Source organism: Ambystoma mexicanum, chromosome 3q (genome assembly GCF_040938575.1).
Source record: "Ambystoma mexicanum isolate Mex_15411 chromosome 3q, UKY_AmexF1_1, whole genome shotgun sequence".
Classification (NCBI taxonomy): Eukaryota; Metazoa; Chordata; class Amphibia; order Caudata; family Ambystomatidae; genus Ambystoma; species Ambystoma mexicanum.
The window spans coordinates 1,069,051,876-1,069,061,901 of record NC_090926.1 but is presented as its reverse complement, the minus strand read 5'-3'; the positions used below and the strand labels follow the sequence as shown (position 1 = coordinate 1,069,061,901).

General features: G+C 49.0%; 1 protein-coding gene across 1 annotated transcript in view; it reads left to right on the top strand.

Moving 5' to 3' along the window:
- Positions 1-2,796: 2,796 nt before the first annotated feature.
- Positions 2,797-10,026, top strand: part of NOTUM (notum, palmitoleoyl-protein carboxylesterase) — a 179,306-nt gene continuing 172,076 nt past the window's right edge. The window contains exon 1 of the mRNA XM_069655311.1: positions 2,797-2,936. The gene's annotated coding sequence lies outside the window, so the exon portion shown is untranslated. The remainder of the gene's footprint in view (positions 2,937-10,026) is intronic.

Genomic DNA, 10,026 nt, shown 5'->3' with positions numbered 1-10,026 from the left:
GCAACGAGCGTTCAACCCGCTGAGCTATTTTACCGGCCCTGTTGTACCTTCCCCCTACCATGTAGTCCTATTAACCTTTTGAGCTCTGCTGCTTCTCAAAGCTAGGCCTGCACTCAATAAATACACAAAATGAAACTTTTGAGCGTACCCATTGATGAACATCTTTATTTGCACCCATTGGTGAACAGATTTGGGGTGCTCTCGTAGGCGGACAACAGCCTTGGTGAAGAAACTGCCTTTTTTTAAAATCTTACCCCAAACCATTTTTTCAATAGTACTGGAACGTACTCTGTGGTGCATTTCTGTCAAAGTAACCAACCCATGTGAGCAGAGCAGTAATGCTTTGTTTCACGGCGAGTCGTGATAGGGCGGTTACCTTCTATTCACTGATATGGTGCCCCTTCTCTTTGCGGGAGATCCGTTAATTCCCCCTCGAAGAGGTACCTCGGTAATGGAGGGCTTTCCTGCTCGTTCCCCGCTGGGGGCTAACACTTGATCACATCCCTGGAAGCCTCTGAACGGAAATCGATGTTCCGAATTAATCCCCTCGCTCTTGGTGTGGGACAGACACCCCTTTGTGACCTTTAAGTCTCCAATTACCGCTCAATGAGGCGCGCAACACCCTGGGCGGGTCTCCATTGATGAGCATAACATGCGCTTAATGAGGAAATGGCAGGGGGCGGATAACGTGGGCCACTGCTTTCACAAGATAAGCCCAGAGTGGTAAGGGAGGGGGAGGGCTCTCAAGTGGTTCCATGCTAGGATTGCCTGGTTTATCCAGTTCTGGTTGTGTCCCTTCTGTTTTCTTGTTTGCATTTTTGTTTTTCCCATTTGGAAATGCTGGATTCCAACTCTCAAAAAGTATTACGAAAAAAACATTGGGCGAGCTACTCACGCCTGACATAAAACAATGCAAGGTGGCTGGAGGTCAGCACACAGGCATGCCCCAAACATGCCAACATTATGCATTCCATTCGGGAGACGGTAGTCCAGTACTGGTTTTAACTTTAATTCTGGAACTTGCAGTCCTGAATTTATAGTAAAATAGCTTAGTGGTTGATCTGTGTGTGATCTGCAGGTCACAGCTTCAAAGCTTGGCAACAAACGTTCATCCTTCTGAGGTCGATAAATGAGTACCAACTTACGTAGGCAATATTGTATGTAAATATGTTCTCTATAAAAACCCGTTGGCGAACGCTTTATATGAATAACACGTCATAATGGGGAAATCCAGGACTACAAGTCCCAAAATGCAACCTTAAAACCAGGACTGGACTTCCATCCCCCAAATGCAATTGATTATATTGGCTTGGTTGATGCCTCAATGCCTCATTCTAATAGATAATAATAATAATAATAATAATAAGTCTTCCACTTCTTTTTTTCTTTGCATTATGGGACGTGTAGTCCTGAATTTGCAATCAGAAAATAAATGAGACCTGCAAACCCCAAATTGTATAGAAAACACAGTACTACACAAGCACCACCTTTCCCCTCATAATATGGCCAAATTGGTATGCATGGTCCGGAGGAAAAATAGGATGGTGCCTCAAGGCAGGTGTAGCGGACTCCAGAGAGAACCATGGAGTAACAGGAGAGGTCAGAGAGCCCAAAGGGAAGAAAAGCCTAGTTGAAGGGACCAAGGAAAGTATAGAAGAGAACCAGGGTGGGTTAGGGGCCCGAGGAGGCGATGGTTCAGCTAGGCATGGAGAGGAGCAGCAGGAGTGGAGGAGCCTAAGGGGGGGCATGCCCTGGGAATGGGGTCCAATTGATGCCTGGGAGTCTAGGAAGCCAGAGGGGAGAAGCCACTGAGAAAGGGAAGCTTGCACATCAGGGATTCAGCGGAGCAGATAGCATTGGGAATGGCAAGTCCCAGTAATGCAGGGACTAGGGATCCAGGGGCAAGGAGAAACAGGCCCATGGGATATTCAGGAGGGTCCCGGGGACCACACGCCCAAGGAGCCGAGAGAATAGGTATCCAGGGGCCAATGGAAGCAATCACAATGAGAGGAGGGCCCTAGGGAAGGCGAGCCCCAGTGGGGGGGATCCAAGACCAAAGGTAAGCAAGTAGGAAGTGGAACAGGAAGGGCCATGGGAGACAGAATAGTATTTACCTATGGGCCAATAAAAGGTGGCTGCAACCTAGGGACAGGACGAAGCCATTTGATGGGGACGGGGTTAGGAGCGAAGGGCCCTAAGCCAGGGGCTTGGGGAAGAGAGCAGTGGAACGGTCCAAGGGTCAACAGGGGGCGATGGGTAGAAGGGGAGAATCCCCAGGGCAAGGATAGACGGCATCCCAGACCAATACTAACTCACCGAGGAATATGAGCTAAGAGGGTGGGAAGGCTATGGACACGTGCAGTAGGCAGGGACAAAAGAGAACGGCCCCAGGATAGGGGGGCATTAGAGGAGGCCCCCCAACCCATATCCAAAGTGATGCCAACTAGCTGCTTACATCTAGTGTTTCCACTTAGGCTCGTTTTCTTGCATTGTGAACCACATATACCAGGATTCAAAGGAAAAAACCGGGACTGAATAATCTACTCCCATGACACGGGAAAACATGCAATCTCTTACTCCCGCCCCCAAACACCATCCTTAGGGTCGGAGACAGCCTCTGTTCTCAGCCGATAACCGTGTTTCTCCCTATTGAGAAAGAGGGTGTTTGCAGACTAATCACTTCATTCTCTCCTAGACCGGCCCGGCACGGCCCGCTATAAAATCTCCCTCCCAAGGCTCGAGCGACCTGCCCTCCCAATTCCAGACACAACCAGAGCCCCAGCCCCTCAGGACAGACCCATCCAGGGAGCAGTGTGGTGGGCGCCCAAGGGTACAGAGCAGACCAGCAGTGATCCGACGATCAAACCCCCTCGCTCCTCAATCTCTCAGCCTATGCCTTGGCCCCTCGAAGACCTCGCATCGCTCCATAGACTTGGGTAAGATTACACGGGTATTGGGCATACCGCACGAGGGGGAGGGGGAGGGGGCTGGGCTGGTGGTATAGGTAATGCAAGAGAGATTGGGGGGCGGGGGGGGGTGAATAAGGTTGTGAGATATTGCACAATGTAACGTGGGGGCCGAAGGGCGTGTGTTGTTCGTGCTGAGATAGGTGGAGTACAGACCCGCCTGCATATGAAAATCAAAAACCCTGAGATTTCTGCGGCCCGCGGTGCTTATAGGTTGTGTGAAGAAAGTGTTACTTTCTGCTTACATGCTGCAAACCATCCTTTGTTGGTTTCAAAATAAGAACGGAATTGGGAGACAGTTTAAATGCATTTGTCTGGAAGCAAGGCACAGCCTCGGATATTTATCTGTTTTTTTTTGTGGTTGTCCTTTATGATGGCTAATGTAAGCCCCAGTTCTTATCTCTGGCCATTAACAAAGAGATGCTTAATGTTTAAAGGTCCCAGTGGGAACCCCGTGGACTTTGCTGCTCCTCTGGAGGCATCCTCTAGTCACTGTCAAAGGAAGACAGTCACGCATTTTTTTTATTGCAGCCTGGGGTGGACTGGGAAGCAAAAGACGCCCTGGAAATCGTTTTCAAACTGGCCCCATGCTACACATGTTCAACAGGCCCAACCCTTTTTCTATGGGAACATTTGAAAATAACACACAGAATAGGCACACTGGGAAATCTCAAGAGTTCCTTACGGGCCAGTCCAACCCTGATTGCAGCCTTGAAAACCCCAGAGACGGGGACAAACCCAGAGGTTAGGCAAGTTTTAGTCGAGTAGTATTATTTACTTTAGTATGGTGACTTTTCAAGAGTGTTGTGTGGCCCGATCCTTCTGTAATGGAAGGTTGTATTATGCTGGTTAGTAAAGCGCCATGTTCCCCTGGCCAGCAGTTCTTGGCGCTGCACCCGTGGCCACAGGTCAAACGCAGGTTGGTTGCGACCCGAGTGTGAAGAGCCAAGTCTTGATAAATTGCTACAGGATACATGGACGTCAATGTTTGTGATGTTGACAGGGCGTGTGGCATGCGATCCTCTGTGTATTCTGTGATGGGCTGGGATTGAAAGGGACTGTGACATGTCCGGGGCTTTTTGAAGGGATCGTACTTACCAACTTCCTGAGTAAACAGCTCTCCCGGGCAGTGGGATGTGGTAGGGGCACTTCAAGTGTTCTGTTCATTTCTTTAACCCTGACTCGAAGTCAGCCTCACATGGATTTTCATCCTTGCAAGGAATGAGAAAAATCTAAGGACAAAGCTTCTCCCTCCTGGTCGGGTGGGATCACACGATGGGGGCTGACAGTGTGGATTGTCTGAGCTGATGCCGACCCCATACTGGATGTCTGAGCTGATGCCGAGCCCCCACTGGATTCTTCAGAGTCTCATTAGGGCTTCTGGCACTTCTACTGCCTGATATGAGGTATCAGTGGGGCTTATTGTACCCCTGCTGCCTGCTCTGTGCCCCCGCGAGTTCTTCTCCCACCCCTACTGCCTGCTCTGGGGTCCCAACTGAGCTTCTTGCACCTCTACTGCCTGCTCTGGGATATACCCGCACCACAACTGCTTGCTTTGGGATTTTTTCGTACCCCTACTTCCCTCTATGGGCTGTAACGTGAGCTTCTCACCCCTACTGCCTGCTCTGGGTTCTCAGTGGCTTTGTTGTCACACCCTTACCAAGGAAATGCCTCCTCGGACGCCCCTGATGTCTATGGGGACTTTCCAGAAGGCGAATTTGGGGGGTTTATAGGGGTAAATAGCTTCTCGCACTGCGTATGCCTATATTCGTGGGTTTTTAAACTTAACTGATTGTCGCTCTCCTACGACATGGACGGTGACCCCCAGGGCTGAGTGTGGTGGGGGCAGCTCACCCCTGCTGCCTATGCCGTAGGTAGGTTTTGGAAGATTGCTAAACTGGTCTGAAGAAAATTCCCATTCTTTCCGCCTGTCTTCGAACTGGTTATGTTTATGCGCCTTTGTTCCTTTTAAAAAAAAAAAAAAAAAAAAAAGTTTTACCTGATTCACTTATCTACCAAATGCATAGTGGTTACATTTATTGGAGACAAGCAAACAAATTGGTTGGGGGGAGGGGTGGGTTACCAGCCTCCTTTAGCACATGGGTCCTACAGCACTTTTTATGGTAGCCCTTTTGATTTCCCGGGCTTGCAACAATATTTATTCTCCTCAGGTGACCCGTGTCACTTCCGGTTTACAAAGTAGCAGACTTCCGTCTCTGGTTAGCAACTGCCAGGCAGTAATAAACCGGGACCACTGCATTCAGTAGACGGTAAGTCTCAACGGTCCGTAAAGGAGTTGGTGCCCGTCAAACCCCGAAACTGGCTCGAGCGTGGCCATCGGGTATCGCTCGCAGCCAAAACCGCAACGGCAAACTCATTCAACTGGGGCTGCAAAAATTGGAGTTGTCCAGCAGCCCCAGAGCTATAAGCATTGGTATCGGGTAATAAAATTGCGTCAAAAATGTCGCCAGTAAAAAAAACTGCAGCAAAAATGCAGTGGTTTGACCTGGTAAAGGTGTACCCCATTATACCATTTACATGGAGTGGGGGTTGCGGGGATGACCCCCGCTACCCTTAAATGGCATAATGGGCCCGGGGGTTGCCGGGGTCTCCCCGTATCCTTTACATGATTGTGGTGGCAAATCTGCAGCATTTTTGCTGCAATATTTTATAAAGGCAGCCATTTTTGCTGTGATTTTAAGATGTGGAACCAAAGCCTTCCCTTGGGTCCAGAGCTGGTGTCGGCCGGCCCTAAGGAGCGCCGTTTCCGCCTCCCTCAGGAGAGGCGATGCATTGAGTACCCCTGGGAAGTCAATGCGCTGGATCCCATATCCGGCATCAGATCTCTAGCTGGATCTCGGGATCCGGCTTGCCTCTGCCCCTGCAAACCACCCACAGAATGCCCTGCGTGAGATTTTTCAGTGTGCCCGTGCCCCCTCTCTGCACGGGGCAGGGCGCAGCGCACCCGAAACCGTTTATCAATGTCCCTTGCTTCACTAATTGACTGTCAATTATTGAACAGAGGGATAGGGAGCAGAAGTTTTGCCGCGCCTGGCCACGCGCAATACTAGAACAGCAGGAGCTCAGTTGCTGTGTATGTGTGTCTGTTCCTGTCATTTGAGCCCCCTTCTGTTCTTGTATTGTGTGTAGCTTGGCGCCGCAATACTTTTGTACCTGCGAGTGGACCCTGTGGTGCAGTGCAGAGATGAGGCAAGAGTGGTGCTCGACGAAGGCTGTTTCGGCTCTAGAGTGGGCAGATAACAAGTGTCTGTTCAGCCTGTGCTGTATGGGCAATTTTTTTTAGCTTTATCGTGTTCATATTTCCATAAAGGGTTCTGTGCATATTTTGACCAGTACCCTATGCATATTTGCCATTTGATTATTCTGGGTATTGCACTAAGCATATTGGCTATCTGTACATCAACTAGCCATCATGGTGGGAAACATGGAAAGCATTAGAATTGGATATCCATGCTCTGATGCTATAATTCCTGCTGTGGCCACCAAAGATCGCCCTTTCAGTCATTAGTCATCTCTCTCTGCAGATGACTTTATAACCTTCCTGGACCATACACAGTGCCGGTTCTTCCTCATATCAGTGCCCCAAACACGTTTTCAAAAGCCTCTGCTGTCCCCAGCTACTGTTATATCAAATGCCTCCTTCGCATGGCCGTATCTCCCAGAGGGAGCACAAAAACCTACAAACGTATCCGTCGCTGGTCGAAAGTTTGTGGGGCCGGAACAATCTCATATCGTCTGATGGGCACAAATAATATATTTATTTTAAAGCGCTATGCACCCGTAGGTCTCAGCCTAAGAGAAGTGGTGGCCGAGCAGTTGAGCTTGGTCATGGAGTCATCAAGCCGAGTTGATCACTTAGGAGGAGGCCGTCGTGCTGAACAGATGGATGGAGTCATTATTGATTACCATACGTCTGTAGAGGGGTGCTGTGGCCCTGCATGTATTAGACCTCTTGGAAGCATGTCACATCAGCCACATCTGTTGCATGCCCCAGGTCCATTAGCACGGCCTCATTGCCTGCTAAGATAGTGCCAAGTTTAAATGCCTTGAAAAGTACCCAAACCATAGTAAGGTATGTGTACTTTTCAAGCCATGAAAGAAATCGGTACAACTATTATGTATAACATTTCCTCTGATCGGAGTTCAACTGCCAGCTCCGCCCCCTCTGAACTCTTCCTCCTCGGAAAACCGCCCCTCCTTCAAACTGCGCTCCCACTGGGCCTTGTGGAACCCCCTACAAATATTTTCCATCTCCACCACTACCCTTGGGGGGGGGGGGGGGGGGTTGGCCAGAAGGACAGCCCCCTATGCAGGCTGTCTCTCTAGCGCCCCCTATGGGACCTGGCCATATTCTTATTATCGAGTACAACAAACCCGAAAACCATGTGCTGCATATGGACCCAGCGGTAATGACATACTTTGGCTGCCTATGCTGAGGGATGGGATCTCGTGGGCTTCACACACCCTCGGGTCTTGTGGTCGCTTTCCACCGTGCTGTCCGTTCGGCGATGTAGGGGGAGAGGGGACTACAGACTGTGCTGGGGTCCCGCGGATACCCTTTCCGCAATATCCTACTGCTCATATCTGCCTGAGAACCCTCCAACGGGAAATCACTAGGTCGGGGCAGTGCAGGAACTGGCAAGCGAATTCCAATCAAGAGCAGGACGCTTGTAAATAAACCAATAGCTTTTGTGTGTTTTCAACGAGATGGGAGCGGACATGCAGTGACATTTCTGCACAGGGGTCGTAGAGTTCAGATTTTTTTGTTTTTGTTTACATTTTAGCGAGGAAGTTGTTTTTCAGAGAAATGTGACCTTCAGTGGGGTTGATGGAAGTAAAGCGGGCATCCGTGAAAGCGTAAAGGGAGTTGTGAGAGTGGCAGACATGAAATGAATGAAACTCTGAGGAACTCATTATGTGTTTTGGAGCACTGGCAAAACATGCATTATTTGGAAATACCAGCGACGGGGAGTCAAAGAATTCTTGGGGTCTGGTCTGGTCATGGGGTTTGGCTTGGCTCTAAGAGCCAAAGGAGAGCCAGGCTTATAAAAGATGCATTCCTCGCCATCTCCCTACCAACCCTCAAAAAACAAAACACATACTGGTCACCTTGCCTGCCCAGTTCCCACAACAAAAACTCATTAACTGGCATCCTCCTCATGACCCCACAACACAAACCAATGCCTGATGCCATGCTTCCATAAAAAGAAACTTACACGTGACACCCCAATTTTGAATGCTAAGGCGCAGTGAAATAAATTACTTGTCCAGAATCGCACACTTTTTCTGTAAGGGGATTTCTTTCAAGTCTGCACCGTAGGTACTTGTTGAGTACATATCTTCTCATCTTGTGCTTATATAAATGTACATTAGTGTAAGGGTTCAAATAATGCTCTTTCATGAAGTTGACTTTAAACTGTACAAATCACATTATAAACCCACGTAATAAGTATATAAAACCCTATGTTAAGCAGAAAGTGTGATTTTAATGCTTTTTTTCACCTTCCTGAATAGAACTCTACATCTACGAGAATGCAAAGTATTATCGGCCTGAAACATTATGAGGGATTAGACCATCCTTACGGGGAGTGTGCGCTCGCTGTTTTTTTTTTTTTTTTTTAAAGGATTTTTTAGGAAATGGAATGATGGGAGATCAACCTCTGAAAATGTGTGGGGCTAATCCGCACACATTTTTTAATGCTTGCCGCACAACAAATGCATATTCCAGTGTACTCTGAGGGACACAGCCTACAGGCACAGTCCTCCCTGACACACGTATTTGACATGTGACAGCGAGGGGTGCACAAAAACATCCAGAGGAGAAGGGCAACACCTTCCTCCTCCCATGGCCAGCCTAATTAAATATCAAAAACTCCATGGATCTGCTCTGTTCTATTGTCCAGGTTCTGTGTGGTGGTAGAGCATACTGATAAGAGTTAATTGAAGTATGCCTGTGAATAGACCTGGTTACACAACTTAACAATTAGTCAGCAAAACTAACACCTCTTTGATATGCAATGGGCCACCTTAAAGCTCACTCCCACATCTCTGTATGAAGGACAGTGAATGTCATGCCTGGGACTACTGTTTACAGTAGGCAAACTCACTTTCAGAGGGAGGAAGTATGTGATTTGAGGCAGACAGAAGTCTGTTCTCACCACAAACTTTAAGGGAGACCTGTGCTTTGATCAAGAGCCACAGAGGGCTCGGTTAACCAGAGAGACACTTTGATCTACAACAGACAGGAAGATGTGTTGGACATAGGAGTACAAGTTGTCACCCCCTACCTTTCCTGTTGCAAAACACTCTGGTCCTGACCTCACGCATCACAGAAGATTGTTGGTGGGGACCCCAGATTGGTTCCTTACAGTAGGCTTAGCCTGCACCAATCAGTTGGGCCCATTTGGCTTTAAAAGAGGGCTGAGCCCCTCACTTAGTAGATCAATTTAAGACTTTACCAAAAGCAGCAATGAAGAACTTGGCATTGGACCCTGGCTGAAGGTACAGTCTACCCTACAGCTTCTGCTAATGAAGGAAGGCCAGGATTTCCAAGAGGGAAGCAGTATCCCTCCCCTAAACATCTCCCTGGGAAGAGTGGGAGCTACCGGACTCAGAGGACCCGTCCAGCAGCTCTAGATCTGGTATCCAGCCAGCACATAGCATGCCCTGCTAGGTGCTGCCAGCAAGCTTCCTAGGTGGGAAGTGTCGGAGAGTCTCTGGACAAAAGACAAGGCTGTTGCCTGCTAACACCCTCCTGAGCTTTGGGCCGTATGACTTGAAAGGACACAAGCCCTGTGAAGAAGCTTGGATGAGTGGCACACAAGCATCATCCAGCGTTCATCTTTTAAGGACAATTTCGAGACAGTTGAGTCCTCAAACCGCATCCGGTTGCATGCTGACTGTTGTCACGCCGCAATTGTCAGAGCCGTCCGGGACGCCTCGACCAGCATTCCAGATCCGGCAACCAGCACAGACGATTGTTGGCCTCGAGCCGCCGCACCGGACTACCTGCAGACGTCCGTCCAGCCTCGCTTGCCGA